Source organism: Coenobita brevimanus, chromosome 6, assembly GCF_032717465.1.
Source record: "Coenobita brevimanus isolate Jiangsu-jjx chromosome 6, ASM3271746v2, whole genome shotgun sequence".
NCBI classification, from domain to species: domain Eukaryota; kingdom Metazoa; phylum Arthropoda; class Malacostraca; order Decapoda; family Coenobitidae; genus Coenobita; species Coenobita brevimanus.
This window is the reverse complement of record NC_136959.1, coordinates 35891984-35902988: the sequence shown is the minus strand read 5'-3', so window position 1 is coordinate 35902988 and position 11005 is coordinate 35891984.

The following is an 11005-nucleotide window of genomic DNA, read 5'->3' as shown; positions in this document are numbered from 1 at the left end:
TCCACAACCATTCCACAAGGGTGAGCAATATTCAAGCTGAGAGTGCACATGACTCTTATAAATTATAGCTAACTGCTCATCGGCGAAGAAGTTACGGACTCTGTACAATAATCCAAGTTTCTTTGAGGCGGTTTTAGCAAGTGATCTGACATGAGAGGTCCAGCTGAGGGCGCTGTTAAGTGAGACACCAAGAATTTCAATACTTTTGGAGATGGGAATATTAGTAGCACTGAAGGTAATGTACGAATCTGGCAATATCTGTCTATTAGTAAACTGTATATATTTAGTTTTACTAGCATTAAAAGAGACAAGGTTGTTTTGTCCCCATTCACTGATTGCAGATAGATCTTGATTTATGGAGATGGCTGTACTGAGTTGAGAAGTAGAGATATTAGACTTTGTAAATGGATGTCTGAGTGTGAATGAACTATGTAGTGTTGAGTCATCTGCATATGAGTGAATGGGATTGTGAGTGACAGATAAGAGATCATTAATATGAACCAGAAATAGGGTTGGCGCCAGAACTGATCCCTGCGGCACGCCAGCGTTAATTGAGTGGAAATTCGAATATACATATCTACTTTTACTCTTATTTTCCTGTCACTAAGATAAGAAGAAATCAAAGGAACAAAAGACGTTAGTCCATAGCAAGAGAGTTTGGACAGCAGGGAACGGTGCCATACTCTGTCGAAAGCTTTAGAGATATCAAGAGCTACTGCATGAGTTTCTCCATGTAGATCAATTGATTGATGGATGGTATGAGTTAGGAGATTGAGTATGTCAATGGTGGATCTTTCGTGGCGAAAACCGTATTGTCTATCACTAATTAAGTTGTTGGATTCAAGATGTTTAACAATATGCTTATTAATTAAAGTTTCAAATACCTTACCAAGAGAAGATGTGATAGCTATTGGTCTGTAATTGGAGGGGTCAGACGAATTTCCTTTCTTCGGAACTGGGTGGATATTGGCTTCTTTCCATGAATTTGGGAATAAAGAAGTACGTATGCATAGTCTGAATAATTTAGCTAGTACAGAGGCAAGTTCAGGGGAACACTTTTTCAAAACAATTGGCGGAATTCCATCTGGACCTGGAGCTTTGTTGGTAGGTAAATTGTCTAGGATGGATTTTACAAATCTTGTCTGTATTTTAAGTGGGGCAATTTCGGGAGAATCAAGTTCCAGTAGTGAGACATTCTGGCTGGTATCATCTATGGTAGAGTTTCTTGCAAAGGTACTAGCAAAGATATCTGCTTTCCCACGTGGGTCACTTGTAATATTGCCATCTGAAGATTTTAGTGGGGGAATGGAAGATGACTTGTTAAAGTTATTATTGAAAGAATTAAGAGTTGACCAGAATATTCTATTGTCATTAGGGTTGTTAAGTAGTTTTGATGCTTACTTTTGAAGAAAGTTTGATTTAGATAGATTTAATACAGCTTTTGCATGATTTCTAGCAATTTTAAATTGGGAGAGTGATTCAGGTGTTTTTGATTTTAAGTAAGAGTTATATGCTAATGACTTTTGGGCTGTTGCTCTGGCACAATTGCCATCAAACCATTTTGGAGAGTTTCATCTTTTAGTGAATTGTTGACTTGGTATGAATAAATCCATACCAGCTAGTATTAAGTCACAAATGTGGGACTGGGTAGAATTGGGATCACTAGAGAAGAAAGACTGCCATGGAACATCAGCAAGATAATTTCTAAATCCATCCCAGTCTGCCCTGTCAAAGTGCCATCGGGTCACCCTGACAGGTTCGGAATGGGGAGGTGTAGGAGGGTTAACTAATGAGGCTTTGATGAGATTGTGGTCAGAGGATCCAAGTGGTGACAGTACCTCTATCCTGTATTGATCTGGATTATTTGTCAAGAATAAATCCAAGAGATGGGCATTATGGTCAGGATTATCAGGTATTCTGGTTGGTTGCTTTACCAACTGGGTGAGATTAAACGATTCCGCAAACAGCTCGCCTTCTAGACCAGCCTCGTCAGTCCGGGCAGAATGCAATAACCATTCAACATTGTGTATGTTAAAATCACCCAAAATGGTAATTTCATTGCCAAGGGCAAGGTCAAGGTTACTCAACTGAGTGGATATGGAATCAAATATACTGGGTTCCGAAGAAGCATTGGGGGAATGATAAACTACACAGATATATTTGGTAATGTTTTGGCAATTTAATTTATATAATGAGTAATCAAAACTGGATGAAGTGAAGTTTAAAATAGTATCAACTGCATATTGGGATTTGATATAACAACAGGTGCCGCCCTTGTTTCGAAAGTTTGTAAGGAGATGGTAACCGGGAAAACAAAATGGAGATATATCGGTAGAGGGTGAGATTTGTGGTTCTGTGAGGAAAAGGGCTAAAGGGGATATGGACTGAAGGAAAAAATGAACTGAGTTTAAATTTGTGGATAGGCCGCGGATGTTGGTAAAGAATAAGGCCGCACCGTCACCTCTTCGCCGACGAGCATTCCCGGAAATATATATTTATATATATATATTTATATATCTATATCTATATATATTTATATATATTTATAAAAACATATATATATATATATATATATATATATATATATATTTATAAATATATATACAGTATATATATATATATATATATATATATATATATATATATATATATATATATATTCATTCATCATCCAATCCCACGTAGCCCCATGAGGAGCGTAGGAGCCAGGGGCTAGGCAGTTGGTTCTGACATTTAAGATGAGAGTGACCAACCTCACTCATCCCTGAGTGGCATTGCGTGAGCAAGAAACCCTAACCATCCCTTGGATATAAACCTTTACCGGCTCAATCCGATTGGAGCACAATAATTACCCACTAAATCACAAGGCGGCAAAATTTGGTTATATGGTTACCACCCAGCGTAGTAAATGGTTTCCTGGTGTACAGGAAATCATTTGGCTTGTTACTCAGTGTACAGTCACCCATGGGGAGAAGGAAGAGGAAAGAATGAAGGGATGAAAGACAGAAGAGGGAGTGTAAAGTCACCCGTAGGCAGAAGGACGAGGAAAGAATGAAGGAAAGAAAGACAGAAGATAAAAAGGAAAGAAGGCTGGAGGAGAGGACAGGGCAGACACTCGAGAGCAGCACTACATTGAGTGAGTGGATGATTAGCGCCCCCACACACACACACACACACACACACACACACACATATATATATATATATATATATATATATATATATATATATATATATATATATATATATATATATATATATATATATATATATATATATTGTTACGGAACAGAGAAAGATAATGTACACTTTAAGTGAGAATACTAAAAATCACTACTGTCCCGTAAAGTTCCAGGTTCAAAACAAAAGAGTTAGGTAAAATTACAAGTTAAAGTTTAATGCTCAAACTAACAACAAAACATTCAGGACTCAGGATAATGTAATGGCAAAAACAGGTTAAATATATGGTTAACTGCAATAGCCCCTATTAACAGGAAATTAGCATGAGTAAATTTATCTAAGTCAGCCCTGATAAAATGAGAAAACACTGGATAATGCTCAGTTAACGCAAGATATATTATTACAGATACAAAATATTATTACCACTGGCTGACAGTATGAATTACAAAAACTTTACTAGGCCTACGAATCAACACCCTATGCTATACAGTACAAGAACAAAATGTAATAACACTTATACTCAAATTACACAGCTGCTAGATGGTTGGAGACTTTCTGAGCACTCACAATAATAACAACTGTACAGGGGAGGACAGAGATGTGAACAAAATGAGGAGTAGATCTAAGTGGCAATTAATGCAGAGACTGAGCTCATTATATAGGGGCCGGCAGAGCTTGATACAACTTGTAAGAAGGACGCGCAAATGAAGCCATGGTGACAAAGAGTTGACAATCCCGCTCTGAACAACAGAAAGAACGACTTACTCTACTATAAGGGAGGGGGGGAGTGAGGTAGAACACGCTCGTGATCAAACATGCAGCATACTGTACGTTAGAATTACACAAAGGATGATGAAATCATAGGCTATGTAACACCTCCCCACAAAGAAAAAGAAATTTACAAAGGAAATTTCTTATTACTCTAAAACAATCTGTCTAAAGTCTAGATAAGTAATCTGCAATAACATTTTCTTTCCCCTTGACATGTTGTATGTCTAATGAATACTCCTGAAGAAGTAGACTCCATCTTGTCAATCTCTGATTTTTATCTTTAAACTTACTAAGGAATTTCAGTGGGTTATGATCGGTATAAATGACTATAGGGTCAAAACCAGAACACAAATAAAATAAAAAATGCTGTAAACCCAAAATCAAGGCCAAAAGTTCTTTCTCAATAGTTGAGTAGTTCTTTTGAGGTGGAGTGAACTTCTTACTGTAATAAGATACAGGGTGTTCAATACCCTGATAATCCTCTTGCAGCCAAACAGCCCCAGCTCCTGTATCACTTGCATCAACAGCCATCTTAAAAGGCTTAGCAAAATTTGGAGTAGTGAGCACTGGCTGACTTAATAGGATAGCTTTAAGTTTGCTGAAAGAGGATTCACAGTTATCAGTCCAGACAAATTTAACTCCCTTTTTCAGTAGGTCTGTAAGTGGTGATACAAGAATTGAAAAGTTAAGAACAAATCTCCTATAATAACCTACCATTCCCAAAAATCTTTGTAGCTCTTTCCTACTTTTAGGTCTGGGAAGATCACTTATAACCTGAACCTTAGCTCCTGGTGGTGCAACATGTCCATCACCAATTACGTACCTAAGGTACTGAACTTTAGCTTGACTAAACTCACACTTTGATAAATTAGCTACAAGATTAGCCTGAACCAAACGCTCAAGAAATTTACTGACATGGCATAGGTGATCTTTCCAGTTGTCACTGAAGATTAATACATCATCAATATAAACAACACACCCTGCCAAACCCTCTGTTACAACATTCATGAGCTTCTGAAATGTGGCTGGTGCATTCTTCATACCATATGGCATTACAGAACATGCAAAAGTCTTTCCTAGTGTTACAAAACATGAGATCTCCCTAGCACGTTCAGTCATAGGTACTTGCCAGTATCCCTTTAACAAATCAAACTTATGTACCTAGCCTTTCAGATCTTGTCTATGCAATCTTCCACACGAGGGAGAGGGTAAGTGTCTGTTTTGGTTATCTGATTAACACGTCTGTAGTCGATGCAAAGCCGCTGTGACCCACCTGGCTTAGGGACTAGAGTGACAGGAGAACTCCACTCGCTCTGACAGGGCTCATTCATCTTGTGGTCCAACAGGTAGCCAAGCTCCTTCTGGATGAGAGGAACTTTCACTGGGTTCACACGGTAAGGAGGCAGTTTAATTGGCTTTGCGTCTCCAACATCGACAGCATGCATCAACACAGTGGTTCTTCCTGGAGTGGCACTGAACACTTGCGGGTACTCCTGCAGTAATGCCGAAAACTCCTGCCTTTCCTCGGGAGCTAGATGAGAAAGCTTTGTCTGGAGATCATTCATGATATCAGGATTCTTCCCCAAACTATCACTCAGGCTCATGCTGCATGGGAGAACTTCACTTGCAGACTCGGGTGGAACAGCTACAGTGCAGACTGGGTTATTTTCGTCCCGCCTGTGATATAACTTTAGCATGTTGATGTGACAAAGTTGCTTGTTCTTTCTACGATCTGGTGTGGCGATGACATAGTTGACATCACTGAGTTTCTTCTCCACGAAATAAGGACCACTAAACTTGGCTTGAAGAGGTTGCCCATGGACCGGTAGCAGAATCAAAACCTGATCTCCTGTCTGAAAGTGGCGTAACCTGGACTTCTTATCATACCAAGTCTTCATCTTCTCCTGAGCAGCTCCTAAATTCTCTTGCGCCAGTTGTAAAGCAGTGGACAGCCGTTCTTTGAACTTCATCACATACCCCAGCAGGTTGACGTCATCTACCTCCGACAGCCAGCATTCCTTGAGTAGCTTAAGAGGTCTTCTTACTTCATGGCCAAACAGTAGTTCAAAGGGTGAGAAGCCCAGTGATTCATTTGGAGATTCTCTTGCAGCAAATACAACAAATGGAAGACCTTTATCCCAGTCTTTCTGATGTTCCAAACAGTATTTCTTGAGCATCGATTTGAGTGTTTGATGATATCTCTCCAACGCTCCTTGGGTCTGGGGATGGTAAGCTGAAGATGTGATCTGGGTGATGCCCAACTCTTTCAGAGACTGCTTGAAAACATTTGACATGAAAATACTTCCCCGGTCTGACTGTACCTCCTTGGGCAGACCAAACTTTGTGAAGAACCCTAGCATTTCCTTAACCACGTTCTTTGCTGAGATATTTCTAAGTGGAATGGCTTCAGGATAACGAGTAGCCATATCAATCAGGGTCAACACATAAGAAAATCCTGAAGAAGTCTTAGGAAGAGGGCCCACAATATCCACCAACACACGGGTGAAAGGCGCCTCAAAAGGAGGAATGGGAACTAGAGGTGCAACCTTTTCGGTCTGATTACACTTCTCCACAACTTGACAGGTGTGACAAGACTTACAATACCAGGAAACATCCCTGAAGATACCTGGCCAGTAGAAGTGTTTCAAAATGCGTGCCACAGTCTTCCTCACTCCAAGGTGTCCTGCCAAACTGGAATCATGAGCCACTCTAATGATATCCTGCCTACAAACACGAGGGATGACAACTTGATGTACAACCTCCCACTCACAGTCGGCTGATGCTGTTGGGGGTCTCCACTTCCTCATAAGTACTCCTGACTTTATATAATAACAAGTAGAAGCACCAGCTGACTCCTCCTCACTGCAAGCAGAGTTAGCTAGACCTTTCAACTCAGGGTCAGCAACCTGCAACTCAACCAACTCTTGACGAGACAAATTATCAACACTACGGGGTACTGCCTCATCTGGTGAGTGGTCCAAATTAGCAAGAAAAGTGTCAGCTAGGATAACATCATCATCATCATTATCCTCTAAGTCACCAGTAACTTTAGACTTAGCCCTAGTGACAGCACATGCAGGGAACACATTAGGGACATCACAATCCTGGGCCGCAGCCACTGGCTCACTAGACAACTGAGGAGCTGGACACGACTTCCACCAATATCATTTCCAAGTATGAAAGTTACACCTGACATTGGGAGTGTCTCAACCAACCCAACCATAACGGAACCATTAACAAAACCAGACTCTAAATTCACTCTGCACAGAGGGACATAGAAGTAATTATTCCCTACACCTTGTAAGATTACAGTTTCATCAGAGGCATTAACATTAGAGCCTAGAACACTGGTCAGCATAAGGGATTGGCAAGCACCTGTATCACGATATATTTTAACTGATTTCCTGTCATTACTATCCAGAGGACTGACAAAACCTTCAGACAGGAAATTAGCACATGAACTCTTGAGAGTGTCACCCACGTTACTGCTCAAAAGAGGAGCTCCATCATGAGAATTTAATTTACCCCTCAAAGCAGGTTCAGTTAACTCAGTTAAAGAATTCTGGGAACTCTCAAGGGTGGACACTAGACCAATTGACTGAATATTTAAATACTCCATTTTGTTCACATCACGCTGTCTCCTGAAACATTTCTCCATTGTATGACCAAGCTTACTACAATAAGTACATTTACTTTTCTGAAATCTAGAGGTGAAGCTGGTATTTACTTCCTGAGAAACATCATCTTTATTCTCTTTCCTGTTACCTGTACTCTGAGTAGAGGCAACGAACTTCCTCTCAGCTTTCCCTTTTTCTTTAGAATATCTCTTGTGAGTGAGAACATATTCATCAGCTAAAACTGCAGCATCAGACAAATTATCTATTCTTTCTCATCAAGATATAGGCTTACATCTTTATTAATACACCTTTTGAAGTCCTCCAGCAAAATCATCTGCTTAAATTTGTCAAAATCAGAATCCACATTCTTAGAATTTAACCACTGCTCTAACAGATCTTTGATTTTTGCATACTCAACATGGGATTGCTTATCTTGCTTATAAGTTTTCCTAAATTTTACTCTATAGGCTTCAGGAACAAGGTCATAGGCCTTAAGAATCAAGCTCTTACCTACATCATAATTATCAGATTGATCTTGAGGCAAAGATGCATAAGTTACTTGAGCTTTACCGGTGAGAACAGTTTGAAGGAGTACTGGCCAATACTTTTTGGGCCAATTAAAACCTGTAGCTACCCTCTCAAACAACTGAAAATACTTTGTTAAATCAGATTCATTAAAAGGAGGGACAAGTTTAACATTTTTAGCCACATCAAAATCATCAGAGCTAGATGATCCAGTTGCACCTTGTTTCATGCGATACTCATGGTCTGCCTGAATCCTAGCTAGTTCAATTTGTGCCTGAGCCTGTGCCTGTGCCTCCTGAATGCGAGCATTTGCCTGAAATTCAGCCTCCTGAATACGAGCCAGACTCCGCCTCATTAGCCTGAGACTCAGCCTCCTTAGCACGAGCCTGAAACTCAGCTTCCTTAACACGAGCCTCCTGCAGAGCTAGCTGTAACTTAGCTATTTTAATCTGCGTTTGCTCATTTGGAGGAGTTACATTAAACAAGCTTTTATTAATCATGCCAACAATTTGATCTTTAGAATGATGAGAGTGAACTGCAATTCCCAATTGTTGAGCAACAAGCTTAAGTTCATTCTTTGTTCTGTTTTCTACATCACACACTGTTTGCACATTTGACAAAAAATCTTTGGCTTCATCAAGTGTAGTAATAGTAGACATCATGAATAAATCACAGTCCCAAAATATCAAGCAATATCCTTATGATAATATCCTGAATATCCGGATAAGAGGTCGCCAAATTTATGTTACGGAACAGAGAAAGATAATGTACACTTTAAGTGAGAATACTAAAAATCACTACTGTCCCGTAAAGTTCCAGGTTCAAAACAAAAGAGTTAGGTAAAATTACAAGTTAAAGTTTAATGCTCAAACTAACGACAAAACATTCAGGACTCATAAGGATAATGTAATGGCAAAAACAGGTTAAATATATGGTTAACTGCAATAGCCTCTATTAACACGAAATTAGCATGAGTAAATTTATCTAAGTCAGCCCTGATAAAATGAGAAAACACTGGATAATGCTCAGTTAACGCAAGATATATTATTACAGATACAAAATATTATTACCACTGGCTGACAATATGAATTACAAAAACTTTACTAGGCCTACGAGTCAACACCCTATGCTGTACAGTACAAGAACAAAATGTAATAACACTTATACTCAAATTACACAGCTGCTAGATGGTTGGAGACTTCCTGAGCACTCACAATAATAGCAACTGTACAGGGGAGGAGAGAGATGTGAACAAAATGAGGAGTAGATCTAAGTGGCAATAATGCAGAGACTGAGCTCATTATATAGGGGCCGGCAGAGCTTGATACAACTTGTAAGAAGGACGCGCAAATGAAGCCATGGGGACAAAGAGTTGACAATCCCTCTCTGAACAACAGAAAGAACGACTTACTCTACTATAAGGGAGGAGGGGGGGGGAGTGAGGTAGAACACGTTCGTGATCCAACATGCAGCATACTGTACGTTAGAATTACACAAAGGATGATGAAATCATAGGCTATGTAACAAAATATATATATATATATATATATATATATATATATATATATATATATATATATATATATACTGTGTATATATATATATAATATATATATATATATATATATATATATATATATATATATATATATATATATATATATATATATATACTGTGTATATATATATAATATATATATATATATATATATATATATATATATATATATATATACTGTATATATATATATATATATATATATATATATATATATATATATATATATATATATATATATAACTGTATATATATATATATAATATATATATATATATATATATATATATATATATATATATATATATATATATATATATGTATATATATATATATATATATATATATATATATATATATATATATATATGTATATTTATATATATATACTGTGTATATATATATATATATATATATATATATATATATAAACTGTATATATAGTATATATATATATATATATATATATACTGTAAATATATATATATATATATATATATATATATATATATATATATATATGTGTGTGTGTGTGTGTGTGTGTGTGTGTGTGTACTTAGCCCTCAGTGTATTGTTATGGTATTTTTGTAAATCAATGAACATCAAATTTTTCACAGTCGTTAACCTCTCCAAGGACAAGGTTTTAGGCACGTTGTGGTTTGAGTAATGAACAGCTCCATAGCACCTTGACAGGAGAGTAGGGGGGCAGCTTATGGTTTCTCCCCTCTTAATTTAAATATTACTTGACAAAGGTTTCTGGAGTGCGTGGTATTGCTTGGAGTATGAGTGTGTTGGTGGTGTCGATGAGCTGGTGTTGTAGCAGAATGTCTGTTATATTGTGGTATGATATTTAGTGGTTGGGGACGTATCAGTAACAGACCACTGACGTGTATGATGGTTGTTTGACCCTTCGGAAATGTATGATAAGTAAAATATTTAAAATGAAGATATATTTTTTCTTCCACCTATTTCAAAACTTGTGACGTCAGGGTAATGTTGTGAAAAAAATCGATAGTGATCATTTAGATTCTTGCCTTCTGCTCCAGGTGAACGAATCTTCAATATGGGAGTTTTAGCAGACATTTCAGATACAAATATTTATATATGACGTAACCCATGCACTTTATACATCATTGCATAGTGCAAAGAGAAACATGACTCGAAACACATAGGTCAGTTATATATCTATGACTGAGTAATTTTACGAAAGCTAAAACATGTGGTTAATTGTCAAGAGTATCTCCCACGGATATGTTTGAACTGGTGTGTTCATGCAGTACTGTATTTTTTTTTTTTTATTCAAGGAAGAAGGAACCAAAGGCCAGGAGCCCACAAACCGTTCCCTTCAAGGAAA